General features: G+C 38.7%; 1 protein-coding gene across 1 annotated transcript in view; it reads right to left on the bottom strand.

The window, feature by feature from the left end:
* The window catches only part of PRKN (parkin RBR E3 ubiquitin protein ligase), an 807,172-nt gene that overhangs the window by 19,827 nt on the left and 774,789 nt on the right, over positions 1-12,556 (bottom strand). The gene's annotated exons all lie outside the window — the stretch shown is intronic.

The following is a 12,556-nucleotide window of genomic DNA, read 5'->3' on the forward strand; positions in this document are numbered from 1 at the left end:
TATTTCTCCTACAGTGAAATCTGTTTATACAGGAAGGGTGCTGGATGAAACAAGCAGTTCTGCTTTACAGTGTTTACTAATGGAAATAGTCTATTCATAGCTCTGAATCAAATGCATTCTCTATGGAAAACTATTGCTGACTTTACTAGGGGATGATCACTTTATCTAAGTTATATGAAATACCATTTTCTAGAAAATTATATTCTTGCCATGGACTTTTATAGAATGGTTTAAAAAAATCCATAGAAAGAACATGATAGGTTAGTTAACATGGGTTTTAAGGGAATACCTCTAGACCCTTATTGCATTTCTAGCAATTGTTCTGGTTTCATCTTCCTTAAATTACATTGTTCTTTACATAAGGCTTCATTCAAAAGTAATGTCTTTTGCAGATGAGTAAAACAACAGTCCCTACCTCAGTCTGAGCTGCCTCTGCCACCTAAACTGGTTCATCTGTATCAAGTTTGATGCCTTTTTTTTAAACTCTAAAATGGAGATATCTGTCTTGGCATGTGTCAAAATCTTTGACCCATCAATGCTGCATTAAATTCTGTGTCCTTGCAGGTAAGGGGAAAAGTCAATAATGTAAAATGGGTCTCTCTTATGCTGTTTTAAAGCTGTGCTGTCTTGATGCAACTCCAGACTCTGAAAGATCTCTCAGCGGTAAGCCATTCTGACTGGCATTATAAGCAAGACTGATAAAACAGCCTTGATTTTTAGATACAGAGCTGCATTCACATGTAATGAATAAAGGATATCAGGAAGACATGACACTAGAACATTTGTCTGCCACAAATTCCAGCTTTTGCAATTTCATTTTGAACTCTTTCAAGCTTTATTGTCACTTTTCTAAGAAGCGCTGAAAATCATATTTCATTGTCATGCTAAAGAAACTGCACTTTTATGAAAAGAAGCATTGTGCAAGTCCAAAAGGGTTGATCCTGTTATTCAGAGAGTCAGGGAAATTTGGAGTGGAGGAATGGAGCGAGTGTTCTAACTTCCAGAGATATCGAACCTAATCACTTGTTTGCTTTCTTGTCACTTCTCTCCACTATTTTGTCAATGTTTTAAAATGTTTTATTTTACTTCAACTAACACTGATTTGTTAATTCGCTTGCACTTGTTAGCAAACAGCTTAACAATGGAGACACTTTTGCAAGGTATGTTGTGTGAGAGGCTGCATTATTGTAATAGAGCATCATTTAAATACAACAACAATTTGCACTGCATTAGTGGTCAAAAGTTTCAGCCGTGTGGAACACAGCTTAAACACATATAGAGAGGTACTCTCTGTCTGGATACCCAATATCTCAAAGACTTGTTATCCCTTAACAATTAAGGTTATAGCCAGGTTTAACTGCATTTCCTCCTGTGTCCCCTATTCCCTTTTTCCTTCGTGACTTTATTTCCTTATGAACACATCTGGCTGAAAACATTTGTCCGAAAGGGTTTTGTATACACTTGCTTTATCACTGCCTTATCACACAACGCCTCAGCTTGCTTTCCTTGCTCCAGTCTCTCTCGCTTTTCCCATGCAAGTGCAATTTTAAACCTTTCATAAACATTGAAAAGGGGGAAATACTGAAGAAAGAAAAAAAAAACCCAGGGCATATATTTTGCGAAGACATACTGGCTGCCTCACAATGTAGTTTATGTGGCATTGCTATTTATTATAATAAAAAAATTCATAAACTCATGCCGTATTATTTAAAGATGTGAAATGCATTTTCTCATTATAGAGGCCACTTTTTATCCTTACCTTTAAAATAAAAAATCCTCAGGACCAATGTTACCAATGTTTTCCCCATAGGCTTGCTGTGCTGGAAACATGTGTGAGTGTATAACTGGGCCTTTCACTAACAGTTGTATATCCTGCAAGTAAGTCCACGAGTGAGCCTGCCACAACCTCGTAATGAAACAAAGCCTGACTTTTTTTTGTGAGACAGGATACTCTTTTCACATCTTATCAGATAATGGATGAGATGTAAGATCAGTTCTGTGGCAAAAGAACACCCTGGAGGCTGATTGGTTTGTCAGAATAAATAGGCATCTCCCAACAGAAATGTATTAAGCACTCCCTTTTTATGGCAAAGCATGCATCATAAAGAAAAGGCATGTCACTTACAACAAAGAGCAGTTTGTGATAGTTTTATTCATTTTTTGCATTCAGACATGAAAAATATAATAAAGTTTCAGTAATAAAATACAGCAACTGCAAAAATGCTGTCAGTTAACTTGCATTTTTTGGCTTCATTAATAGTAATACAGTTATTCTGCCCTTGGAAAGAAAAGGATTTAAGTTGTTCTTAACACTTTTGCATAAATTTAATATTAGTAAGTGTTTAAATTACTATAAGTAGTGTAATTACTAACAATAGTCACACTTTCTTTCCCTTCATTTGCCAAAAAAGAACTGGCAGATTACTGTGATGATAATATAAACTTCCTATGTCTTCGTGTATTTAGCACTTACTGTTGTTACCTTTGAAAGAGTCTTTGGTTGGAAAACAACCAACACAAAGAATAAATTCCAAAGGTCCCAAAACTACCCTCTAGGTTTACGCATTAAAAAGAGGATCGGTAGGGAAATCCCCAAGGCACTTAAGGGATTTAGGCACTGGAAATTAATATAACCTCTGTGTGTGCTATTACAGGCTTTTGAGTATCTGTAAAAATGTATGAGATAGGCCTAAGCAGAAATCCTGAATCCAAGTGACCTCAGAATAGGAGGTATTAAAAACCTCAACAGGGATCCAGATCCTGTTTTTAAAATCCTCCTATCTTTATGATCATTCAAACAAAAGCTAAAATCAGACCAAACTCTGGTCAGCTTTATGGAATTCAAACCCCACAGATGACATCCGCAGTGCCAAGAGTGACGCTGAATAAAAAACAGGATGGTGAAACCAAGCTGTAGTCTCAGTTATTCCTGACTGGCCCATTTATAGCGTTTTAAGCATTTTAAGTTTGGAAGTGGAAGCAGAATGTCGCTCTTTTTTTGGATGAAAGGAAAATGAGTTTGTCATTTACATGCTATGCTGGTTGGTTTTTTGGAAACAAGATTTTGCCGTTTCCATTTTCACAACATTACAAAGATCTGCTTTCCCTTGGATTAAGCACCACAGCTCTTGTTCTCTCTCTTGCCTACTGCAATGTCTTTTCTTTGGTCTCTGATAACATCTCCCTACAGTGCTTATAAAATATTACTGTTAAAATTATCTTTCTTCCAACTTCAATACAATACTCCCATTCTTGAATCCCTACACAAAGCTTCAAGTCTGAGCTCCCTACTGTTATTTTAAAGTTACTCCTCAACTCAGATATTCCTTTTTCACCCTTACCTCTTCCCATGTGTCTACACAGCAGAATGAAGGCAAGGTTGCAGTGAGGTAGTCATAGCCAAGGTTTAATCTGCAGCACCGTTAAGTGCACTGCTAGGGATTTGTGTGTGAGCTAACAACTCAAGCACATACCCAGATTTCTTACCAGGCTTCTGCAATCCATGTTGAAATCTGGACTGCCATGTCTTCACTCCTACAGTTATCACTATTAGCTAGACTGAAGACAGACTTTGTATGATACGTGGTTTGGCCAAAGTGTATCTTCTAAAACAGACATTCACATCCAGATTAAAACCATCAGGCCAGGAAAGATGCACTCATACCTCTGGTACAGTGTTTTAATGGCCCTTCAAAATCACTGTTAAAAATTGTATCTAATGTCTACTTTGACCTTTTCTGGTTTCAGTTTCCAGCCACTGCTTTCTGCTTCGCATTTTTCTCTGCTAAAATAGTCTTTCGGTATTCCATATTTTCTTCCTGTGAAGGTACTTATGTACTGTAATCAAGATACCTCTGAATCTTCTTTAGCCTAAGCAGAGGAACTCTTAAGTTTCTCACTGGTTAAGCCATCCCTCCTCCCTCCCAAATCATATTCATGGCACTTTTCTGGGGACTGTCTTGTTTTTGTCATTAATTATATTTGACTGATCTTTGTATCATTGCTGTGCTGTTTCAGCAGAGTCTTTATATTTACTTCTGGATCACTGTCGAGTATGGAATCGTGACAGGTTTGCTGTCAGTCCCTGTTGAATGCTGCTAGCAATACCCTGCTACACATAGATTCTTCACAGAAAACGCTGCTTTCTGTGATCTGCCAGTTCTTTATCCACATGACCGCTGCCCAGTGAGGCATCCATACTGTTACCTGATAGTGATGAGACAATGCTGCTGCACACACCCTAACCATGTCAGTTGGAACCCAGCCCCCTAAAGCCTTTTATTGATATATTATGGTGATGATTTCCTTATCAGAATATTCTGTAGTTTGAAGTCTTAAAAAAAAAAGAAACTGGTTTTGTGCAATTACTTTTTCTTATCAAACTTGTAATCTCATCATAGAATGAAATCAGTTTCTTTTGATATGACCTGTTGTCATTGAGAATATATTGACTAGCAATCTTACCAAAATTTCTTTGTCTTCTCTGTTCTTCTACCTTTTTTTCTTTGATCTTCCCTCATTCAGTGCTGGCTGTCTGGACCCATCACTACAGATGGGAATCATGAAAATTAAAGCTACTGAATGAAGGCAGAATCAACATCTCCATCAGTACTGGAGCTTTCTGCCAGTAGTGCAAAACTAGTATGCAAGAGATGCAAAGATTCCTCAAAACCGTGACTATATGAACAAAGAAAAATCACAGATCTTCTCACCTTTCATTAAAATGCAGGGCTTACAAGTTTTATCTTGCCTTCTCAGGCAAACAAGTACTTCAAGAAATCAATCTTCAATGCCTCTACTCACTCTTTCCTCTAAAATCAAGTCCAAATCCAAACCAAGAGAGTACTACATTTTAATCATAATTAATGCTAAGGGTGAAATAAACCACAGCTGACAGGTGTTAATTTTATTATTTAATGAGCTGCCAGAAAATGCACACTAAGTGCTATTGTAATGTGAGAAGGCTAAAGAGAATACAAGGGAAACCAAGTATAATCTAAGATATATATGGAACTAGATAGACTTATTTTTATGTCTTCAAAACCAGTTTGGTTATATATTACACATCAAAGCAAAATAATGTAGCATTCTAAGATACTTGCACAGCTTTGATTACCAGAGCATCAGAGCATCTTGGAATTGTAAGTGAACCTCTCTCACCATACTCCCGTGAAGCAGCAAAGTACTACTATTTCTGTTTTAGTGACTGGAGCCTAATTCATAGAAATCCTTGGCCACGGATCCCTAGAATTTGAGGATCTTAATTAAGTTGATGTGGAAACCCAAATGCCATTGAGGATCCACACCAAAGAGACTTGTCCAAGATCATGTAGCGGCACTGTAAGGGTGAAGATTTCCAATTTTTAAACATTGGACTCCCTGCTAATCATCTCAGATCATTCCTCAAAAGAACCACACCCTGGTTTCATAAGGTCAAAACTCAGCCTAATAAAGCTAATCAGTAAAGTATTGCCATGGGGGTTTTTTTGGTAAATGAAAATATGATGGGGGAGTGCAAATAAGTAGTCACCAATCACACAGAAGCTGCTATGAGTTCCAGCCAGCAAAGGTTTATATTGTATATAGGAAATGTATACTTGTTGGGTTTTTTTATCAGACTAGCAGGATTTTTCAACTAGATTTTTTTAACCTGTAGATTGTTTTATTAAATAGTAACATAAATAAAACACTGGAAAGGCAAAGAATTCCTTCTCTTCACCTAACAACATGATCACTTGGTCAAAAATACCCCTTGAAAATGTAAAATATTATAAGGCACCAACTTTCGATCTTAATGAGCTTTTGTAGTCAAACTATAGGCTGCTGATTGGAGCAAGAATTTATAGTGAAAATATGAGCGTGCCTTAAGGGAAATCAAAGCTATCAGAGAGTGACATACAGAATGGCACTGCCCACAATACCCAGTCATCTCTCTATAGCTTTTCTGTTCAGAAAAATGTAGCTTCCAACTGAACTTTCCAAAGTATGAATTATAATGTTATAGTGAGTGATACATACCTACAGATCTTTTTTTTTTTTTAAGAAAAGCCCCCAGACCCCAAATTTCACTGAAAAAAGGTTTTACCATACAGTATATCTTTTGAGTAAGAGAGCAGTCTGATTCTTGGCCAGAGTTCAAACATCCATAAACACAGACTAAGCATTTTTTAGTTTGAAACTATGTACTTTGTTACTTATTTCCATCCAAAAGTTGATTAAACTCGCCCTCCCCCCGAATGTCACAGTCTTTGTCATGCTACTGCTGTGAGCCACACATCTTCGGTATTGGACTGACTTCGCCTCTGGCACTTTGTTATATCCAGCACCAAGCGTGAGACCGTCAGCCACGTGCCCTGTCTTTTGGTATTTCTTGTGCTTACAGCAAGAACCTTTAAAAGCAGAATATTTACCATCTGCAGTAGCTATGTTTACTTAGGATTTGTGGCTTTGCCAATTGTCAGTTATAGAAAAACCTGCAAATACTACAATGAAGATAAATGCCACAGTAGAAAAAGTATCCATTTTTAATGACACCAGTTTTATCAGATACAATGCCATTGCAAAGCATGGTAGTACTTGCAGAGCAATTTTGGTCTTTTTCCTTATGATAAAGTACACACATTTACTATGCATACTGCATCTAAAATCAAACTTTTGTGAGGAGCATGACAATCTGTCAAAATATGGTGTCAAAAATATAGCTGCAGTCTCTGTGCAGCTTTTGCAATCTAGCGGCAATTTGCCATCAATACTATAAGAGGTAATTTTCTATAAACATGAAAAACTTTAAGTGTAGGACTGCATCAAAATGTCTTAGAGATTTCAATGCTTTTCTTCTGAATCTGAAAGTGAAAGTCTCCCACCTGACTTCTACAGAACAACCCACGGGCTCATTCCCTAAGATCTAGGTGACGGCATGTACATCCCAAGGCTCTTCAGTGAGTGCTGATGAGTTTGTGTCTGCTGACAAACAGACTGTCCTGGAGCTTGCCTTGCATCAGGCAGCGTTAACCTAAAAGATGGATTGGTAAAATGGACAGCAGAATCTCAGAGAACCTGTCCTAGACCGCCCCAAACCTCCTGTTCGCTAGTTTATGTGGATGGGCAATCTTACTTCTTACCACCCCCTTCTGAATTGCCTTGTGGTCCAAGTGCTGCAAGGGATAGAACAGAAGAAAGAAGCTGAGAGGAAGCCAAGTGCTTCTCTCAGATGAAATGACTTCAGGCCCTTGTGGGAGAAGGGGTACACATAAGGGTATTGCACAATCTTGTTCTTAGCATGTTGGCTGGGAGGTGAGACTTACTAGCCCATTCCAGAAAACAAGAATGAAAAGTCTATAAAGCAGAGTTAGTAACAAGGTTTTGTGGTATATTGAAAGTATGAAAACCTGTTATTTGTTGTGCTATTATGTGTGCATAATAGAGTCAGCTCTTGTTATCACTGAGGAATCCCATCTGATAGCTGACTGCCCATGCAAACATGAGTTCAGACACTGCAAAATTTTCAAAGTGGACCATGGTTTTGGTTGTCTGAACAGGCATATCTGGCCCTGTCAGAGCTGCACATCTTTTACTGGGAGCAGAACAATCCTGTGCCCTGGAGCACTGGGATGAGATGCCCAGACCGATGCCCACCAAGCTACCTCTGGAAAAGGAAGCCAAACAAGCTTAAACAAAGCAGGCAGCTGCCTACAGCAGCAGACTGGTAAACACAGCAAGACATTCACATCCCTGTGACTTACCTCACCTGTGCCAGAGCTGCGGACAGCAAGCAGAGAGCGCAAGGCTTCTAGCTTGTCATGCTACAGGGACTATGACAAGTCCTCAGATGATAAACATCACTACTTTGAGGAGCTCTTCCTAACCCCAGAAATAGCTGCTGCCACTGACTCTGGTTCTTCCTTCAGGATCAGCTGTCACAGCCGGGCATCTTCCTCCACTCTTAATTCCTGCATACCCGCTTCTCCTCTCTGCCTTCTCATTTCTACGCAGCAGTAGTCTAGGCCCTTTCCTTCTTCTTCAGGTGGCAAAACTGAATATTACTTGCAGCTTACACTGCTGAGAAGCTTTAAGGTAGCCCTGCTGGAAGTCTTACAGCCACATCAGTAATCTGTAGCTAATGCAGCTATAACACATTTGGGACCTGGACTATTGTCTCTGCGTGGTGCTGTATTATGCTGGGTAGATGTTTCAGCACTCCTTGGAGCTAGCTTGGGGATGCAGAACTACAGAGATGCCTTACTTCACTGTCTAGTACAGACATGACCAAGAAATTTAGTTCAGTATTAGGTTCTTGCTGGCACCACTGGAGAGAAAACACAATTGTGTATTGGCTTAATTCTCTTCCCATTTAAGTAACTAGCAAGTGGTACAGACACCTAACCACATCTATCTAGTGTATAATTTTGAGCAATTTTATGCCTGGATGACTAACAAAATGCAAAGTGGATGCAGGTAAACTTAATATTTCTACAAATGATTTCCATAATAAATCACATGGTATTTATATGAGGAAACATTGAAAAAAAAATCAATATTATTGCCATTTTATCATTTAATGGAATATATTAGAAACTAAATGCAAGGGATAAGGGGATTAGTCATTTATGAATATAAGGAACATCTTTAAAGCAGCCCAAGATATAAAATGTATCTAAACTGTGATTTTTTAAAAAACTTTTTGTAATCTAGTGGATATTATTCTCTATATTTTGAATATCTCATAAAAGAATGTAGCATTCCACTTACTACTGATAAAAAGAGAAAGAAAAAGAAAAAGGGAACTAAACCTCTAAATACATAATATATATATAGGCATATATTAAAACATACACTGTGTATCTCTCCCACTTACAGTAGTAGAAATCCACTTTATCTCCAGTGGAACAATATAGTATTTACCCTAGAGCAGATAAAGTCAGAGAATGAGTTACGTTCTAAAGAAAAAAAAGCTAGCATGTATGTTGTCAACACTGAAATGAATACAAAGAAGAATAAGAAGTAAAATTTTATACAGAAGGAAGCATTATTTTTAAGGAACTAGGATGCAAAGAGGGAAAATGATAGTTATCTTGCGATGCCTTTAGAAACTGTGAGACAATGCATTTTATAACAAGTGTAACAGCATATCTTTTGAAAATATTCTTCCTGCAGAAGATGCAACACTTTACATATGTGATGCAAAAAGTTGATTTTTTTGCAACAAAATGGTTGGAAGCTACATTAAAGTATCACTTCTCACAAGTTTGAAAAAGATGTTTTGTTGCTGAATGCATATATCAGTTCACAAGGAATGTCATGAGGAATGAATTTTACTGCCTGTGGCTTTAGCTCCTGCTCTAGCAGCTTTGGAGTTCAATTAATATGCCCTTAAACAGTACGACAAACCTATTTCCATATGATAATACTGCTGCTACGCATGCATGCCCTGGGCATTTGAGCATCTAGCTGCACATTTATATGTGCAAACAGACCTGGAAATCTGATGGATTCATTAATGTGGTTCTTGAAATGAGCTACTGAACACTCAGGCTGGGAAGCTGATGAGAGATAAGCAATTACCCAGTGCCTAATTCACACTGAATTGCAATAGAAATCAGGCCACTCACTTCCCTGAATGTTTTTTTAAATATCCCTAACATAACCGAGGCACCCCACATACGAACTTTTATTCCATGCCGTTCGGACTGTGTTCTTGTAACCATGTGCAAGAGGCACATATTTTGTTCATCTCCTGGTTGCTGGAATTCATCTACATTAAAAAAAGCCCACCCAGCAATATTAAAAACTTTCCAAAAGATGGCAGGAGCGACACAGGAATCAGCACAGGCAGGCTTTGTAAGCTTTTGCAATTGAAAAAGATTCTAACAAAATCATAGTCAACAGCTAAGATCCAGTCCAGGGTTACTAACAGCTGATACATGCAAAACCAGTCCTGGCAAGACAGTCTCATATAGAAGAAACGGTATTCAGATGCACTGAAACACATAAAAAGGAGCAAGGGGTGCTCCTTGTTTCAAGGGCATTGCATCTTACTTCTCTTGAATCTGGTAACAGCTGAAGCCCTGTAAAAAGAACATCCTTCTAAATATCTAGCAAATAAAATAGCACAAATAATGTATCTCGGATAAGTATGGTGCTGTTTTCAGTGTTTTATTGGGTTCATGCTATCTCCTATGTGTAGCACTTGCTTTTTATAACTATAAACACATTTAGTCTATGTACTAGGGAGAGCGCAAAATAATGAACAGATTTCTGTAAGTCAGTCTCTTCTAAGGAAATGCCGAGCTTCTGCACAAAGGTCCAGTGAACGTGCCTTTCCTCTCAGTGACCAGATTAAGCAAGGCATTAGGATATTTCTCTGACACAAATTTTTTTTTTTTTTTGGGGGGGGGGGGAAGGAATGATCTTACACCTCTATTCTGCTTCTAGTTTATGTTTGTCTTATGAAGAAGTGGATCCTTCAAAATTAAGGAATAACTAATCTAGAATCATCAGATCAAATCCAATCCATGTTCTCTTCAAAGACCAGCACCATTCAGTTCAACAACGGCTTGGTTCAAATTCCGAGTGTGAACAGTACTTCACTGCAAAAAAAATCCCGCATTAGATGATTCTAATTAGAGGTGTTTCTAAGCCTGAATATTGACACTGAACAACACTGAGAAACCTTGGGCAAATTTCAAAAACTTGGTGTTAAGCCTCAGTCTAAAACTAGATGTAGCCAGACCTCGGAACTCCATCAACTCCAAGCTCTGAAAGATGGATTTAGACTCAGGATTTGCAATTCCAAGTCATCTGAAAGGGGCATAAACTAAAATAAAAATTGTTTAGAAGTGAGAAAGAAATGAGAATTTTTGAAAACCTTCATATCTGGTTCTCCTGAATGGGGCATCATCTTTGCAAAATGTTCTATAAACACTGCTGGAGAATGAATTGGAATAATAATGAAAATATCACGCTTCATCTTTCAAGGAAGAAAAGCGGGTGCTTCCTGAGAAACACAGGTCTGATCAAAAATCAATGATAGCTGGGCTGGTTCATGCCAGGAGTACTCTGTCACAGCCCAGAGCTCCCATTAAGGTTCCCTCAATTTCTATACCTTCTTTTCAGTGCAAAGGCTGGTTGTGTGGTTTCAAGTAATTTTCTTCTGAAACAAGAATGTTTTTTAAAACTTACACAGTTTGTGCTAATTGTGTTCACAGAGTATATACCTAGTCAATAATGTGACTTCTTGTCTGACCTTTCAAACTGATCCTTTTCTGGTTTGTTGATCCTAGACTTTTTCTGTAAAGTAATTATACAAACTACCAAAAAATGATCCCTGAAATGTGAGCTCAGAACATTAGCTGGTTTACAAGAAATGCAAACAATTTGGCACTTGTCTCAGCACCGTTTTGGTGAACCACACAATAAACATTTTAGCAAAAGAAACTCCATATTCAGATTCTGAATACATATACATGTGTACAAAACTAACAAATACTGTCCTGGATCAGCATATACTGACAGGTAGCAAGATCCCTGTCTACAAAAAATACGATCCATAAATCTTTTATGTTTATAAAAAATAATTTTACAACTCAGCAATTTTCTTACTTTTCTTTGGATTTCTGACAAATCTACAAATCACCCAACATGCACTATATTTCTCTAGTTGTCTGGGAGGCAGCACAGCAGGGCACGAGCAATCTAGAAGTTTTCTGGAGTGGACTGATGACAATTCCTTGACACAAGTGATGGAGGAGCCAACAAGGGGACATGGTCTGCTCTACCTCATACTTCCATCAAGGAAGAACTGACTGGAGACGTGAAGACTGGAGGCAGCCTAGGCTGGAGGAACCATGATGGAGTTCAAGACCCTGAGAGGAAGGAACAAGGCAAAAAACAGGACCACAAGCCTAGACTTCAGGAGAACAGACTTTGGCCTGTTCAGAGACCTGCTTTGAAGAATCCCATGGGAGCTGGCCCTGGAGAAAACGGGGGTCCAGGACAGTGGTTGATGTTCAAGGATAACCTCCTCCAAGCTTAACAATGGTCCACCCCGATCATCAGGAAGTCAATAATAAGTAGTAGGAGACCTGTATGATGAACAAGGAGCTCCTGCCTAAACTCAGACATAAAAATGAAGCATGCAGGAGGTGGGAGCAGGGATCCAAGAGGAATACAGAGACACCATCCAAATCTGCAGGGATGGGGTTAAGAAAGCCAAAACCCACCTGGAGCTGAATCTGGTAAGGGACACAAAAGGCATCAAGGACTTCAATGAGTACATCAGCAACAAAAGGAAGACCAAGGAACGTGCGGGCCTGCTGCTGAATGGGGCAGGGAATCTGGTGACAAAGGACATGGAAAAGGCCAAGGTACTAAATGCCTTCTTTACCTCAGTCTTTACTGGCAAGACTTCCCTTCAGGAATCCCAGGTTCCTGAGACCAAAGGGGAAGTCTGGAGCAAGAAATACTTGGCCTGGCTGAAGAAAGATCAGGTTAGGGAATATTTAAACAAACTGGACATACACAAGTCTATAGGCCCTGGTGGGATGCACCCATGAGTGCT

The sequence above is a fragment of the Aptenodytes patagonicus genome, chromosome 3 (assembly GCF_965638725.1).
Source record: "Aptenodytes patagonicus chromosome 3, bAptPat1.pri.cur, whole genome shotgun sequence".
In the NCBI taxonomy this organism is placed as follows: Eukaryota; Metazoa; Chordata; class Aves; order Sphenisciformes; family Spheniscidae; genus Aptenodytes; species Aptenodytes patagonicus.